Source organism: Rattus norvegicus, chromosome 5 (genome assembly GCF_036323735.1).
Source record: "Rattus norvegicus strain BN/NHsdMcwi chromosome 5, GRCr8, whole genome shotgun sequence".
NCBI classification, from domain to species: Eukaryota; Metazoa; Chordata; class Mammalia; order Rodentia; family Muridae; genus Rattus; species Rattus norvegicus.
In genome coordinates, this window is record NC_086023.1 from 38,357,979 (window position 1) to 38,374,680 (window position 16,702).

General features: G+C 42.1%; 1 pseudogene; it reads right to left on the bottom strand.

The window, feature by feature from the left end:
* Positions 1-3,155: 3,155 nt before the first annotated feature.
* LOC120103374 (U4 spliceosomal RNA) lies at positions 3,156-3,229 on the bottom strand (annotated as a pseudogene).
* Positions 3,230-16,702: the final 13,473 nt, after the last annotated feature.

A 16,702-nucleotide genomic window follows, 5' to 3' on the forward strand; every position in this document is an offset into this window, starting at 1 on the left:
ATATGATAGCTAGTTTTATGTCAGCATAAGCTAGAGCTACTAAAGAAGAGGGAACCTCAACTGAGAAAAATGCCTCCTTAAGTGCTTGCTGACAGGAGCCTGATATGGATGTTTCCTGAGGCTCTGCCAGAGGCTTACTGATACAAATGAGGATGCTTGCAGCTAACCATCAGACTGAGCATGGGAATCCCAGTGGAGGAGTTAGAGAAAGGACTGAAGGAGCTGAAGGGGTTTGCAACCCCATAGGAAGAACAATAATATCAATCAACCAGACACCCCAGAGCTTCCAGGGACTAAACCACCAATCAAAGAGTACACATGGAGAAGTCCTTGGCTCTAGCTGTATATGTAGCAGAAGATGGCAATAGGAGGAGAAGCCCTGTGTAGGCTGTGAAGTTCTGTGAAGGCTCTTTTCTCCAGTGTAGGGGAATGCCAGGGCTGAGAGGTGGTAGTGGGTGGGTGGGAGAGGGAGCAGCCTCAGAGAAGCAGGGGAGGGGACATGGGAACCAGGAAAAGGGATAACATTTGAAATGTAAATACATAAACTATTCAATAAAAATATCAGGCTGTAGGTGAGCCTGAGGGGCATTTCTTTCTATTTATTTTTATTGGATATTTTTTATTTACATTTCAAATGTCATTCCCTTTTCTAGTTTCTCATCCATAACCCCCAATCCCATCCCCATTCCTTCCTTCTTCTATGAGGGTACTCCCCAACCCACCCACCCACCTCTTCCCACTTCACTGCCCTGACATTGCCCTATACTGGAGGGTCCAGCCTTGGCAGGACCAAGGGCTTCTCCTCCCATTGATGCCCAACCTGACCATCTTCTGTTACATATGCAGCTGGAGCCATGGGTCTGTCCATGTCTTTTGGTAGTGGTTTTTGTTGTGGGGTTGAAAGCCTCTTCAGCTCCTTCAATCCTTTCTCTAACTCCTCCGATGGGGATTTCATTCTAGGTTCAATGGTTGGCTGTAAGCATCCACCTCTGAATTTGTCATGCTCTGACTGTGCCTCTCAGGAGACAGCTAGATCAGGCTCCTATCAGCATGCACTCGTGGCTTCATCAATATTGTCTAGGTTTGGTGGATATATATATATATATATATATATATATATATATATATATATATATATATATATGCTGGATCCCCAGGTGGGGCAAGCTGGGCAGTAGTTTTCACAGTGGCAGTAGTTCAACATATCCTGTAGAAATACATGAGAAACACTAGATGTCAGGAGAGAACCAGCCCTTCTAGTGTTTAACGCGTGGTAGATTTGAGGAAACTGCTAGAAGTCAAGCAACAGCTACTGGGCAATTTTGATTTTTTAAAACTCTGTATGAATATATAAACAGAAGCATACATCTAACAGTGGAAGCTTTTCCATTTTTCCATCTCATCTGTGAGGAAGCTCTGCCTGAAGAAAAGTCAGAAACAAAACAAATTGAAACATTTATAAAGGGACCTGTCTTTTACGCAGATAAATGTGCATATAAAATTGAATTTCATCTGGGAGGAGTGGTACATGTCTGTAATTGTGGTATTCAGGGGGCAGAAGCAGAAAGATTGCCACAATTTCAGTGTTAGCTTTGTCTATATAGTGAGTTCCAGGCCGACCATGGCTCTATAAGAAGACCCCATTTCAAAACAATCAACCAAAGAAGCAAACAAAAACCAAAAATGTTCTTCCCCTTTCCCCTCTAACTGGAAAAATGTAGGCTCAGAATTGTTTTTCTGGGTAGCACAAGCTGGCTTTTCCTATTCAGTCTTCTCCCGGGGATGTGGAGGCCTACAGAAAAGGCTTAAAATCCACCAGAGAGTGTTTCATCTCCTATAAAAACATAGCGGTGACAGTTTAAGCACACATGGGCACTGGTTTGTATTGTTTTTCATAGAGAATAAACCTCGTGAACACAATATGCTGAAAAACAGGTCTTAGTTTCCCCAAGTTTATGTCACAGCGTTTACTGCTTTGTGTTCTGCTAGGCTTGTTCCCTGTGAATAAAATAGGAAGGGATTTGGGCTCCCATTTTTCTGACATTTGTAATAATTCTCATCAACTTCAGCCTGTTTCATAATTAACCTGAACTTTAGAAATCGCACTGTTATTCTAAACACCTTCTGCTGGAGCTAATTCAAGCTGACTTCTTCCGAAAGCTGTTAAAGAAGAAACCCAGGAAGATGAGAAAAGCTCAAAATGGAAGAGAAAATGAGATTGTCTCAGTGAGCAGTGGGAGCATTAATTCCCACTAGGACACCTAAACACGTTATTTAACCACATTAGCTCCGGGTTACAATGGACTGCTCACAGACCACAGGTGACAGTCCTTTCTTATTCAGGTCACATCCTGTTGCTTCCCTGAGGGTAAGAGAAGTCAGGATAGCATAGATCCTGTCCTATTTTGACTCTTTCTAACCAAAGCCTTGCCCCTTAAAACTTTATACTCTGAGGACTTTTGCTTCTGTACAACTGACCTACAAGTTTTAAAACCCTTGTTCGAATTGATTTTACTTCTAGCCAAGGAAACCAAACCACAACAAAACTGCTTCTAAGGTCCCAATGAAACTCCAGTTCCGTTCCTCCAAAGCTCACCTTGCGGGACCATCGAGTTTGTTGGCTAACTTACAGAGCATAGGTGAAAGGTCATGGGCAGGAACACAGCTGACCTCAAAGCAGCCATCTTGGAAAATCTGCACCTAGCAGAGGTGATAGCCTCATTGCTGAGTCCTCTTCCCCTAGTCTTCTCCTTCTCAAGACTCAAAGGCCTCATGCAGTTAGGGTAGAGTTACTGCGTGCACAAGTGAAGGGAAAATTTCGGGTTTCTTTTAACAACTCAGTTGTGTCCCGTGATTTCTTCGGGAAGCTGTCTTGTGAGAGGGCGTGTGATGTTTAGAAAGAATATGAATGGAACCCCACAAACAGTGAGAGGACACTCTTGCATTACTATGTCTTTGCTTGTCTTCCCTGGTCTTCCTTGGTCTTCATTTCCTATAGAGAAACATATGCCAAATAACTTCTAGTGGTATTCCGGCTGATTCTGGCCACTTCCGCTGCTTCTGCTGGATTATGTCACAGCTATTGGTTCATGTTTGGTGTTTGCTATAGAGCAGGACTGCTGGTATCCTGACAGTGAAGAACAGAATCACCCCACGGAAACATTTCTATTAGCAATAATCGCGCCTCGGATAAACCTCATTGGCTACGATACTGCCACTGCGCAAAGCTCCACGGAAACATTTCTAAACAGGTCCACAACACCCCTTTCCTATTATCTTTCTTTTTCCCTTCCCTCTGGTTGGTGGGTTAAAAGGGAGATTGAAGCATCAAGGAACCCTAAATAAAGTAGGTTTTGAAAGAGCTAAGCCTGCACAAAGTCAGCAAGAATGGCTGAATACTCTGCTGAGGATCTTTTAAAAGACCCTGTGAACCCCTCCTTCTAGCAGGGACTGTCAGTTCACAAGTCTAGCTGTGATGATGTTTTGCAAGCAGACCTAGCTGGTCTTACAAAGATGGAAATCGTTTGGCTCAGAGCATAGTGCTATACAAACCCAGGTAGATACTTTCATAGTATTTGATAATCTGAGAGGGAAAAGAAAAGCCACTTTCTATAAAGCTAAACAGGAGGATAAAAGTTTTCATCTTGGATCAGAATAGCAATTTGACTTTTCCCACAGAAGAACCTGTTATTTCTCCTTCAATTTTGTAAAGTAAGTCGAAGTGAGGAGGATCATTTGCATCCTTTTTCTTCTGTACTCAAAGGAATCTAAACTGCTCTTTACTAGTCTCTCTATGCAAGGCAAAGGAGCATATGCAAATCTCTCAGTCTAATTAAAGATGACAAGCAACCCCAATTTTGAATGAAAATAGTTGCCTGAAACACATTTTGAATTATTTTAGGATAGACTTTAGAACGATTCCAATACAATAATGCTAATTTTCAAAAAATGAATACAAAGCATCCTTCAATCCCTTCCGATTGACACGTTTACACACTCTTGTCCAACAACGAGGGGTGAGGGGAATCCAAGTTGAAGCACATCCTTGAAGTCAAAAGTTCAAGTGCAAAAAGGACCAGTAAAGGGGTTGGGGGTTTAGCTCAGCGGAAGAGTGCTTGCCTAGGAAGCGCAAGGCCCTGGGTTCGGTCCCCAGCTCCGAAAAAAAGAACCAAAAAAAAAAAAAAAAAAAAAAAGGACCAGTAAAATTAAGTGCATATCACAGCCGGAAACTGGGGATTGGAGTGAGGACAGCTTAAAATGCGGTGGGTTCTCACAATCCAGGAGAGTCTGGGTCAAGACCTCCCTGTTCAGCAAATAATGGAAGCTTACTTCTGTGGGTAAGACTACTTCAGTTTCTTTTCCTGGTGCTTTGATAAAACAAATTTAATAGAAGCAACTCAAGGGAGAAAAGGTCTATTTTGCCTTACCTATCAATTGTGCAGTCCATCATGGAAGGGAATCAAGGTGGCCAGAGTCTGAATTAGCTGATAGTTTCACATCTACCATCCAGAACAGACCAATGGAGGCATGGTAGTGTTCTGCTCTCCATTTTATATGGTTCATATTCTCTGCAGAGGGACTGCCAGCAATCAAGATGGTTATTTCTACTTCTATTACAGAAATCAAGATGACACGCCACGGCATCTCCTGGGTGACTCTTGCTTCTGCAAGGTTGCCAGGTAATACCAACCAGTATAGGCTCACTTCGCTCATCTCAGAGGTAAAGTAGCAAAGTATCATAATGGTTTATTTTCAGTAACTACGAAGTAATTTGGAAAAGTTGCCAGAATTTGTCCTCTTTGGACATATAAGTTGATCGCTTTCAAATCAGTACAGGTTGACATTTGAGTGTGTGTGTGTGTGTGTGTGTGTGTGTGTGTGTGTGTGTGTGTGTTAGAATATAAAATAATACAGAATTTAAAAAATGAAAAGTCCTGACACAAGACTTAAACAAGAAACCTCTAAAGAGGTTTTTTACGGTGCCCTTAAGTTCGTTTTCTGTTGACCATCTACCACTGGGCATGCAACCTGCCCTTTAGAGTAATTTGTTTCTCCAGTAAAAACTCCCTTGGATAAAATTAAAACTTCATTTGTGAGTGGCTATCAACTGGATATAGCTTTGGGATAGGGATATGGGCTTGTGTCCACTTCTCCTTTTACCTCTAGGACCCCATTGGGTGTAGTCCCTGTGCATGCTGCTTCAGTCTCTGTGTGTTCACATGTACATTCTGTTGATGTAGAGGGTCCATTTTGCTTTGTGTCCTCCATCCCCTCTGACTCCTACTTTCTTTCTACCTCCTCTTCTGCAGGGCTCCCAGATCCGAGGGGGAGGATTTGATGGAGACATTCTGTTTCGAAATAAATGCTCCAGTGTCTTTTACTCTCTGAATAATGTGGCTATGGGTTTCTATATTTTTTCCCATCTGCTTCAGTTATAAACTTCTCTGATTATGGCTGAGCAAGGCACTCACTATTCTATGCATATAGTAAAATGCTATCAGGAGTCATTTTATTGCTACATTAATTTGTTTTTTACAGCAGCTGTATTTGGTTTTACTCTAGGCCTGGGCTATCTAGCCTCAGGTTCTTGGTCACCCAGGCAATGTCAGATGTGGGTTCCTTCTCATGGAGTGAATATTAAGTCAAATCTGAGTTTGATTGGTTACTCCTGCCAGCTTTACACTACCACTGCACTGTCGTATCTTGCAGGCGGGACAGCATTATAGGTCACTGTTTTTGAGGCTGGGTTGGTGTTTACATTTTTACTTTGGAAGTTTACGGAGTAGCTTCCTGTACCAAAGATGGTAGGGCATTAGGGCAATTTAGACATCAGTTCAATTTCTCTCTGTTCAATGGCTTGTATGCATGTTCTTTTCACTAAAGGAGCTTTGCCACCAGTTTGTGGAGAACAATCTGTAGTCTTAGCAACAGCCTCTTGTCTGGGGATACTATGAATAGAGTAGGAACGATCGTGGTTGAGTTAGTGTCTCTGTGGTAGGATGGCACATCTTTTGGGTATATGCCAAAGAGTGGCATAGCTGGATCTTGGGTAGATTTATTTCCGTCTTACCATGGAGTCCCTACATAGATTTCCACAGTGGCTGTACCTGTTTTCACTCCTACCAACAATGGATGAGTGTTCCCCTTGCTCCACATCCTCACCAACACATGTTTTTATTGATCTGTCACTTATTTTATTGATCTTAGCCATTGTGGCAGGTGTAAGATTAAATTTCAAAGTCTTTTTGATTTGCATTTGCCTGATGACTCAATGTTGAATATTTCTTTAAATGCTTCTCAGCCATTTGTGTTTGTCCTTTTGAGAATTCTCTGTTTGGGTCTATACCCTATTTTTTTTTTATTAACTTGAGTATTTCTTATATACATTTCGAGTGTTATTCCCTTTCCTGGTTTCCGGGCAAACATCCCCCTCCCCCCTCCCCTTCCTTATGGGTGTTCCCCTCCCAACCCTCCCCCCATTGCCGCCCTCCCCCCAACAGTCTAGTTCACTGGGGGTTCAGTCTTAGCAGGACCCAGGGCTTCCCCTTCCACTGGTGCTCTTACTAGGATATTCATTGCTACCTATGAGGTCAGAGTCCAAGGTCAGTCCATGTATAGAATTTAGGTAGTGGCTTAGTCCCTGGAAGCTCTGGTTGCTTGGCATTGTTGTTCATAAGGGGTCTCGAGCTACTTCAAGCTCTTCGAGTTCTTTCTCTGATTCCTTCAACGGGGGTCCTATTCTCAGTTCAGTGGTTTGCTGCTGGCATTCGCCGCTGTATTTGCTGTATTCTGGCTGTGTCTCTCAGGAGCGATCTATATCCGGCTCCTGTCGGCCTGCACTTCTTTGCTTCATCCATCTTGTCTAATTGGGTGGCTGTATATGTATGGGCCACATGTGGGGCAGGCTCTGAATGGGTGTTCCTTCAGTCTCTGTTTTAATCTTTGCCTCTCTCTTCCCTGCCAAGGGTATTCTTGTTTCCGTTTTAAAGAAGGAGTGAAGCATTAACATTTTGATCATCTATCTTGAGTTTCATTTGTTTTAGGCATCTAGGGTAATTCAAGCATTTGGGCTAATATCCACTTATCAATGAGTGCATACCATGTATGTCTTTCTGTGATTGGGTTAGCTCACTCAGGATGATATTTTCCAGTTCCAACCATTTGCCTATGAATTTCATAAAGCCGTTGTTTTTGATAGCTGAGTAATATTCCATTGTGTAGATGTACCACATTTTCTGTATCCATTCCTCTGGTGAAGGGCATCTGGGTTCTTTCCAGCTTCTGGCTATTATAAATAAGGCTGTGATGAACATAGTGGAGCACGTGTCTTTTTTATATGTTGGGACATCTTTTGGGTATATGCCAAAGAGAGGTATAGCTGGATCCTCAGGCAGTTCAATGTCCAATTTTCTGAGGAACCTCCAGACTGATTTCCAGAATGGTTGTACCAGTCTGCAACCCCACCAACAATGGAGGAGTGTTCCTCTTTCTCCGCATCCTCGCCAGCATCTGCTGTCACCTGAGTTTTTGATCTTAGCCATTCTCACTGGTGTGAGGTGAAATCTCAGGGTTGTTTTGATTTGCATTTCCCTTATGACTAAAGATGTTGAACATTTCTTTAGGTGTTTCTCAGCCATTCGGCATTCCTCAGCAGTGAATTCTTTGTTTAGCTCTGAACCCCATTTTTTTAATAGGGTTATTTGTCTCCCTGCGGTCTAACTTCTTGAGTTCTTTGTATATTTTGGATATAAGGCCTCTATCTATGTAGGATTGGTAAAGATCTTTTGCCAATCTGTTGGTTGCCGTTTTGTCCTAACCACAGTGTCCTTTGCCTTACAGAAGCTTTGCAGTTTTATGAGATCCCATTTGTCGATTCTTGATCTTAGAGCATAAGCCATTGGTGTTTTGTTCAGGAAATTTTTTCCAGTGCCCATGTGTTCCAGATGCTTCCCTAGTTTTTCTTCTATTAGTTTGAGTGTGTCAGGTTTGATGTGGAGGTCCTTGATCCACTTGGACTTAAGCTTTGTACAGGGTGATAAGCATGGATCGATCTGCATTCTTCTACATGTTGACCTCCAGTTGAACCAGCACCATTTGCTGAAAATGCTATCTTTTTTCCATTGGATGGTTTTGGCTCCTTTGTCAAAAATCAAGTGACCATAGGTGTGTGGGTTCATTTCTGGGTCTTCAATTCTATTCCATTGGTCTATCTGTCTGTCTCTGTACCAATACCATGCAGTTTTTATCACTATTGCTCTGTAATACTGCTTGAGTTCAGGGATAGTGATTCCCCCTGAAGTCCTTTTATTGTTGAGGATAGTTTTAGCTATCCTGGGTTTTTTGTTATTCCAGATGAATTTGCAAATTGTTCTGTCTAACTCTTTGAAGACTTGGATTGGTATTTTGATGGGGATTGCATTGAATCTGTAGATCGCTTTTGGTAAAATGGCCATTTTTACTATATTAATCCTGCCAATCCATGAGCATGGGAGATCTTTCCATCTTCTGAGGTCTTCTTCAATTTCTTTCTTCAGAGTCTTGAAGTTCTTATTGTGCAGATCTTTTACTTGCTTGGTTAAAGTCACACCGAGGTACTTTATATTATTTGGGTCTATTATGAAGGGTGTCGTTTCCCTAATTTCTTTCTCGGCTTGTTTCTCTTTTGTGTAGAGGAAGGCTACTGATTTATTTGAGTTAATTTTATACCCAGCCACTTTGCTGAATTTGTTTATCAGCTTTAGTAGTTCTCTGGTGGAACTTTTGGGATCACTTAAATAAACTGTCATATCATCTGCAAATAGTGATATTTTGACTTCTTCTTTTCCGATCTGTATCCCCTTGACCTCCTTTTGTTGTCTGATTGCTCTAGCTAGAACTTCAAGAACTATATTGAATAAGTAGGGAGAGAGTGGGCAGCCTTGTCTAGTCCCTGATTTTAGTGCGATTGCTTCAAGTTTCTCTCCATTTAGTTTAATGTTAGCAACTGGTTTGCTGTATATGGCTTTTACTATGTTCAGGTATGGGCCTTGAATTCCTATTCTTTCCAGGACTTTTATCATGAAGGGGTGTTGAATTTTGTCAAATGCTTTCTCAGCATCTAATGAAATGATCATGTGGTTCTGTTCTTTCAGTTTGTTTATATAATGGATCACGTTGACGGTTTTCCGTATATTAAACCATCCCTGCATGCCTGGGATGAAGCCTACTTGATCATGGTGGATGATTGTTTTGATGTGCTCTTGGATTCGGTTTGCCAGAATTTTGTTGAGTATTTTTGCGTCGATATTCATAAGGGAAATTGGTCTGAAGTTCTCTTTCTTTGTTGGGTCTTTGTGTGGTTTAGGTATAAGAGTAATTGTGGCTTCATAGAAGGAATTCGGTAGTGCTCCATCTGTTTCAATTTTGTGGAATAGTTTGGATAATATTGGTACGAGGTCTTCTATGAAGGTCTGATAGAAGTCTGCACTAAACCCGTCTGGACCTGGACTCTTTTTGGTTGGGAGACCTTTAATGACTGCTTCTATTTCCTGAGGAGTTATGGGGTTGTTTAACTGGTTTATCTGTTCCTGATTTAACTTCGGTACCTGGTATCTGTCTAGGAAAATGTTCATTTCCTGTAGATTTTCAAGTTTTGTTGAATATAGGCTTTTATAGTAAGATCTGATGATTTTTTGAATTTCCTCTTAATCTCTAGTTATGTCTCCCTTTTCATTTCTGATTTTGTTAATTTGGACGCAGTCTCTGTGTCCTCTCGTTAGTCTGGCTAAGGGTTTATCTATCTTGTTGATTTTCTCAAAGAACCAACTTTTGGTTCTGTTGATTCTTTCTATGGTCCTTTTTGTTTCTACTTGGTTGATTTCAGCTCTGAGATTGATTATTTCCTGCCTTCTACTCCTCCTGGGTGTATTTGCTTCTTTTTGTTCTAGAGCTTTTAGGTGTGCTGTCAAGCTGCTGACATATGCTCTTTCCTGTTTCTTTCTGCAGGCACTCAGCGCTATGAGTTTTCCTCTTAGCACAGCTTTCATTGTGTCCCATAAGTTTGGGTATGTTGTACCTTCATTTTCATTAAATTCTAAAAAGTTTTTAATTTCTTTCTTTATTTCTTCCTTGACCAGGTTATCATTGAGTAGAGCATTGTTCAATTTCCACGTATATGTGGGCATTCTTCCCTTATTTTTATTGAAGACCAGTTTTATGCCGTGGTGGTCTGATAGCACGCATGGGATTATTTCTATCTTTCTGTACCTGTTGAGGCCCGTTTTTTGACCAAGTATATGGTCAATTTTGGAGAAAGTAGCACGAGGAGCTGAGAAGAAGGTATATCCTTTTGCTTTAGGATAGAATGTTCTATAAATATCCGTTAAGTCCATTTGGCTCATGACTTCTCTTAGTCTGTCTACGTCTCTGTTTAATTTCTGTTTCCATGATCTGTCCATTGATGAGAGTGGGGTGTTGAAATCTCCTACTATTATTGTGTGAGGTGCAATGTGTGTTTGAGCTTTAGTAATGTTTCTTTTACGTATGTAGGTGCCCTTGTATTTGGGGCATAGATATTTAGGATTGAGAGTTCATCTTGGTAGATTTTTCTTTTGATGAATATGAAGTGTCCTTCCTTATCTTTTTTGATGACTTTTAATTGAAAATTGATTTTATTTGATATTAGAATGGCTACTCCAGCTTGCTTCTTCTGACCATTTGCTTGGAAAGTTGTTTTCTAGCCTTTCACTCTGAGGTAGTGTCTGTCTTTGTCTCTGAGGTGTGTTTCCTGTAGGCAGCAGAATGCAGGGTCCTCGTTGCGTATCCAGTTTGTTAATCTATGTCTTTTTATTGGGGAGTTGAGGCCATTGATGTTGAGAGATATTAAGGAATAGTGATTATTGCTTCCTGTTATATTCATATTTGGATGTGAGATTATGTTTGTGTGCTTTTCTTCTCTTTGTTTTGTTGCCAAGACGATTAGTTTCTTGCTTCTTCTAGGGTATAGCTTGCCTCCTTATGTTGGGCTTTACCATTTATTATCCTTTGTAGTGCTGGATTTGTAGAAAAATATTGTGTAAATTTGGTTTTGTCATGGAATATCTTGGTTTCTCCGTCAATGTTAATTGAGAGTTTTGCAGGATACAGTAACCTGGGCTGGCATTTGTGTTCTCTTAGGGTCTGTATGACATCAGTCCAGGATCTTCTGGCCTTCATAGTTTCTGGCGAAAAGTCCGGTGTGATTCTGATAGGTCTGCCTTTATATGTTACTTGACCTTTTTCCCTTACTGCTTTTAATATTCTTTCTTCATTTTGTGCGTTTGGTGTTTTCACTATTATGTGATGGGAGGTGTTTCTTTTCTGGTCCAATCTATTTGAAGTTCTGTAGGCTTCTTGTATGCCTATGGGTATCTCTTTTTTTAGGTTAGGGAAGTTTTCTTCTATGATTTTGTTGAAGATATTTACTGGTCCTTTGAGCTGGGAGTCTTCACTCTCTTCTATACCTATTATCCTTAGGTTTGATCTTCTCATTGAGTCCTGGATTTCCTGTAAGTTTTGGACCAGTAGCTTTTTCTGCTTTACATTATCTTTGACAGTTGAGTCAATGATTTCTATGGAATCTTCTGCTCCTGAGATTCTCTCTTCCATCTCTTGTATTCTGTTGGTGAAGCTTGTATCTACAGCTCCTTGTCTCTTCTTTTGGTTTTCTATATCCAGGGTTGTTTCCATGTGTTCTTTCTTGATTGCTTCTATTTCCATTTTTAATTCCTTCAACTGTTTGATTGTGTTTTCCTGGAATTCTTTCAGGGATTTTTGTTATTCCTCTCTGTAGGCTTCTACTTTTTTATTAATGTTTTCCTGTGTTTCTCTAAGGGAGTTCTTCATGTCTTTCTTGAAGTCCTCTAGCATAATGATCAAATATGATTTTGAAACTAGATCTTGCTTTTCTGGTGTGTTTGGATATTCCATGTTTGTTTTGGTGGGAGAATTGGGCTCCGATGATGCCATGTAGTCTTGGTTTCTGTTGCTTGGGTTCCTGAGCTTGCCTCTCGCCATCGGATTACCTCTAGTGTTACTTTGTTCTGCTATTTCTGACAGTGGCTAGACTGTCCTATAAGCCTGTGTGTCAGGAGTGCTGTAGACCTGTTTTCCTGTTTTCTTTCAGCCAGTTATGGGGACAGAGTGTTCTGCTTTCGGGTGTGTAGTTTTACCTCTCTACAGGTCTTCAGCTGTTCCTGTGGGCCTGTGTCTTGAGTTTACCAGGCAGGTCACTTGCAGCAGAAAATTTGGTCTTACCTGTGGTCCCGAGGCTCAAGTTTGCTCTTGGGGTTCTGCCCACGAGCTCTCTGCAGCGGCAGCAACCAGGAAGATCTGCGCCGCCCTTTCTGGGAGCTTCCGTTCACCAAGGTTCCAGAAGGCGTTAGGTGTTTTCCTCTGGCGTCTGAGATGTGTGCAGAGTGCAGTCTCTTCTGGTTTCCCAGGAGTGTCTGCCTCTCTGAAGGTTTAGCTCTCCCTCCCACGGGATTTGGGTGCAGAGAACTGTTTATCTGGTCTGTTTCCTTCTGGTTCCGGTGGTGTCTCAGGCGCAGGGGTTCTGCCGCTCCTGGGCCCTCCCCCATGGGAACCCAGAGGCCTTATACAGTTTCCTCTTGGGCCAGGGATATGGGCAGGGGTGGGCAGTGTTGGTGGTTTCTTCAGCTCTGCAGCCTCAGGAGTGCCCACCTGACCAGGCGGTGAGGTCTCTCTCCCACGGGGTCTGGGAGCAGAGAGCTGCTGCGGGCCGGGATCCGCGGGTGTGGGACTCCCGGTAAACACAGGACGTGCCCGGTCCTAGAGGAATTCTGCCTCTGTGTGTCCCGAGTTCACCAGGCAGGTCTCTTGCAGCAGAAAAGTTGGTCTTACCTGTGGTCCCAAGGCTCAAGTACGCTCGCAGGGTGCTGCCCATGAGCTCTCTGTGGCGGCAGCAACCAGGAAGATCTGTATACCCTATTTTTAATCGGGTTGTTTGTTTTGTTGCTATTTAATTGAGTTCTTTATATATTTTGGATATTAGTCATCTATGTAAAATTGTTAAAGATATTTCCATATTTTATAGACCGCTGCTTTGTGCAAATGATGATGTCCTTTGCCATACATAAACTTTTCAGCTTCATGAGGTCCCATATTATTATTTGTAGGGAGCCGTATTGGATTTGGGCCTAGCCACTTTGTGACTGTATGGCCACAGTTAAGATGACTGCCATAAAGTCTTGAGATTGTTGGACAAAAGCCTCTCCTGTGAATTTACGGCACAGGAAGAAAATAATCACAGAATGCTTTGAGCCTGGCTGATGCATGTGGAACCGACACACCTGGGCCACACCTGTGCTGTGGTCAATTCGCTCCTGCCTTTTGCTTTCTCAACCTTTGTCCTTGAGATTTAGTCTGGTCTTCTCTGATTTCTCCTTAATTAATTCAGGCCACATGTAGTCGGTCTTTTGTTACCGTAGTCACCAGCCAGGGTTTCCTACTGTGCTTCCTATATATTTTCTACCTGGGGAACTTGGGTATATAAGTGGTGAATAAAGCTACAGGAGTTTCTTTCTCTCTCTTCCTCTCCTGGCTTGACACGAATAACCTGTGTGTGTGTTTCTTTAATCCCGCAGGCTTTCGCCTGATTCTCGGTACCATGTCGGTGCAGGTGCCGACAATTATTATTATTATTATTATTATTATTATTATTATTATTATTATTATTAAGTAATGACTATTCTAAAAGTATTTTATTCAGAAAGTCTACTCCTGTACCAACAACGAGTTCAAAGCTATTTCCCACTTTATCTTCTATTAGGTTCAGTGTATCTAGCTGAGGATATGTTGAAGTTTTTGATCCATTTAGAGTTGAGTTTTGTACAAAGGGATAGATATTTGGATTCTTCTACATGCAGCTGTTCAGTTTTACCATCACCATTTTTTGAAGATACTGTCTTTTTTCCAGTGTGTATTTCTGGCCTCTTTGTCAATAATTGGATGTACTCTGGTGTATGAATTTATGTATGGTGCTTCAACTCAATTTTCTTGATTGATATGTCTGTTTTGGCAGGCTAAATCCCTGTTGATTTTTATGACTATAGTATTGTAGTACAATTTAAGGTCAGGAATGATGATACCCCCAGGGTTTCTTTTATTATGCAAGATCATGTTAGCTATCCTGAGTTTTTGTGTGTTTCCATCAGAAGCTGAAAATTGTCCTTTCAAGATCTCAAAATAATTGTGTTGGCCATTTGATGGGAATTGCACTGACGCTGTAAATTGATTTTGGTAGGATGGTTATTTTTACTGTATTCATGACACTGATCCATGAGCATGGGAGATCTTTCTATCTTCTGATATTTTCTTCAGTGTCTTAAAGATTTTTATTATATGACTCTTTCACTTGGTTCATTAGCAACAACAGGAGATATTTTATATTATTTGAAACTATCGTCAAAGGTGTTGTCTCTCTGATCTCTTTACCAGACTCTTTGTCATTTGTATATAGGTGAACAACTTATTTTCTTCATTAAATTTTTATCCAGCTACTTTCCTGAAAGTGTTTATCAGCTGTAGGAGTATCCTGGTAGAATTTTAGGATCATTTATGTATGCTATCATATCATAAAGGTATGAAATAAAGATATTTTGAATACTTTATTTACAATTTATATCCTTTTAATTTATTCAAGTTGTCTTATGGCTCTACCTGGATTAGGTATGGAGAGCATAGACAACCTTTTCTTCTTCTGGATTTTAGTGGCATTTCTTTGAGTTTCTTTCCATTTAAGTTGACTGGTAATGGGCTTCTTATATAGTGCCATAACGTGAGGTATGTCCTTTGTCTTTCTAACTGCTCCAAAACTTTTATCATGAAGGCGTGTAGGATTTTTTCAATGGCCTTTTGTTTATAAAATCAAATGACCATGTAATTTTTGTCTTTCAGTTTGTTTATATGATGAATTACATTAGTTGATTTTTATATACTGAATCATCCTTGTATCTGCAGGATGAATCCTGCTTGATCATGTTGGATAATGTTTTGGGGTAGATTTTAGATTCTGCACACATTTTATTGAGTATTTTCACATCTATATAAGAGAAATTAGTCTGTGATTATTTTTTTTGTTAGCTCTTTAGGTAATTTGAGTAGCAACATAACTATAGCCTCATAAAATGAACTAGGAAATGTTCATTCTGTTTCTGTTTTATGGAATAATTTCGAGTACATTGGCTTAATTTGAAAGACCCCAGCTTAGCAGCAGTAACGCCATTTTGCAAGGCTGTACTTAAGATGACTGGTTCAGGGAAAGGTTAGAACACTGAGTACACAGCGGCTGCCAAGCAGGATGTGTTTGGTTGAAGGCCTGGCAACAGGACGACTTCGGTTGAGCACCTGACAATGAAAAAAAAGCCCCGGGAGAGGTCCCACACCCTGGTGGGGGGCCGAGTCAGTCGTTATGTTCCAAGAAGGTAGCTAAGAAACTTGCCCCCGGGCTGAACCCTTGGGGGGCCGAGTCAGCCGTTATGTTTCAGGAAGGTAGCTAGGAAACTTGCCCCCGGGCTAAACCCTTGCCATATTAGAATCCACCAATTATATCCCTGTAACCATGCATCTGCTTCTGTATGCTTGCTTCTGCTCCCCAAAATCCTATAAAAAGCCCATCCTTGGTTCCGTGGGGCGCGCCAGTCCCCCGAGTGACTGAAGCGCCCGCAGGTGCCTGTGCCTGTGTATCCCGACAATAAACCAAATCCTCTTGCTGATTGCATCCTGTGGTGTCTCGGTCTGGTCTTTGGAGTTGGAGGGTCTCCATCCCGAGGGAAAGTTCTCCCTTAGAGCTTTTCATTTGGTGCGTTGGCCGGGAAAGGAGATCCTCCACCCAGGGACCACCGACCACCCACTGGGAGGTAAGCGGGCCGGCGTCTGTCTGATTCTGTCTCGTTCTGCCCTATTCTGTCTGTTCTGTGAGCGCTCAGCCGGGTCTGTTCTGTGAGCGCTCAGCCGGGTCTGTTCTGTGAGCGCTCAGCCAGGTCTGTTCTGTGAGCGCTCAGCCAGGTTGTTTGGAATTTGGGCGGGACGAAGAAGGAGCTGACGAGCTCGGACTTCTCGCCCCACAGCCCTGGAAGACGTTCCAAGGGTGTTAGGGGCCCTACTTTTCGGGGCCCAATCTGGGACTCTGGTTAGAGGAGAAGGATCCGGACTAACGTCACCTCTGTCTGTATTTTTGGCTTTCAGAGGGCCCCGGACCTTTGCCACCTCCATCTGACTTTTTGCTTTCAGTTTGGTACCAAAGCCGTGCAGCACGCCTGTCTGTTGTTTGTTTGACTGTTGGTGTTGTTTGTTTTCTCTGTGTTCTAATCTTCCTTAGAACTAACATGGGACAGTCTCTACCTTTGTGAAATCAGAGCCTTCTAAGAAACCTGTCCTCCCGGCAGACCCAAACTCCCCTCTCATAGATCTTCTCTCTGACAGGCCCGGCTAAAACGGAGGAGGCAGAGCCGCCAGCCAGATCAGTTGCCGGGCCACAGTCTGATAAGGGTTTCTCCCCTGTCGCAGGGAGATTGCACAATAAGCGCGAGGTGATGCCAGATTTCAACCTCCCAGGCTTTCCCACTTAGACAGGGAACCGGTGGCCAGACCCAATACTGGCCGTTTTCAGCAGCTGACATTTACAATTGGAAACAACACAACCCTTCTTTCTCCAAAGATCCGG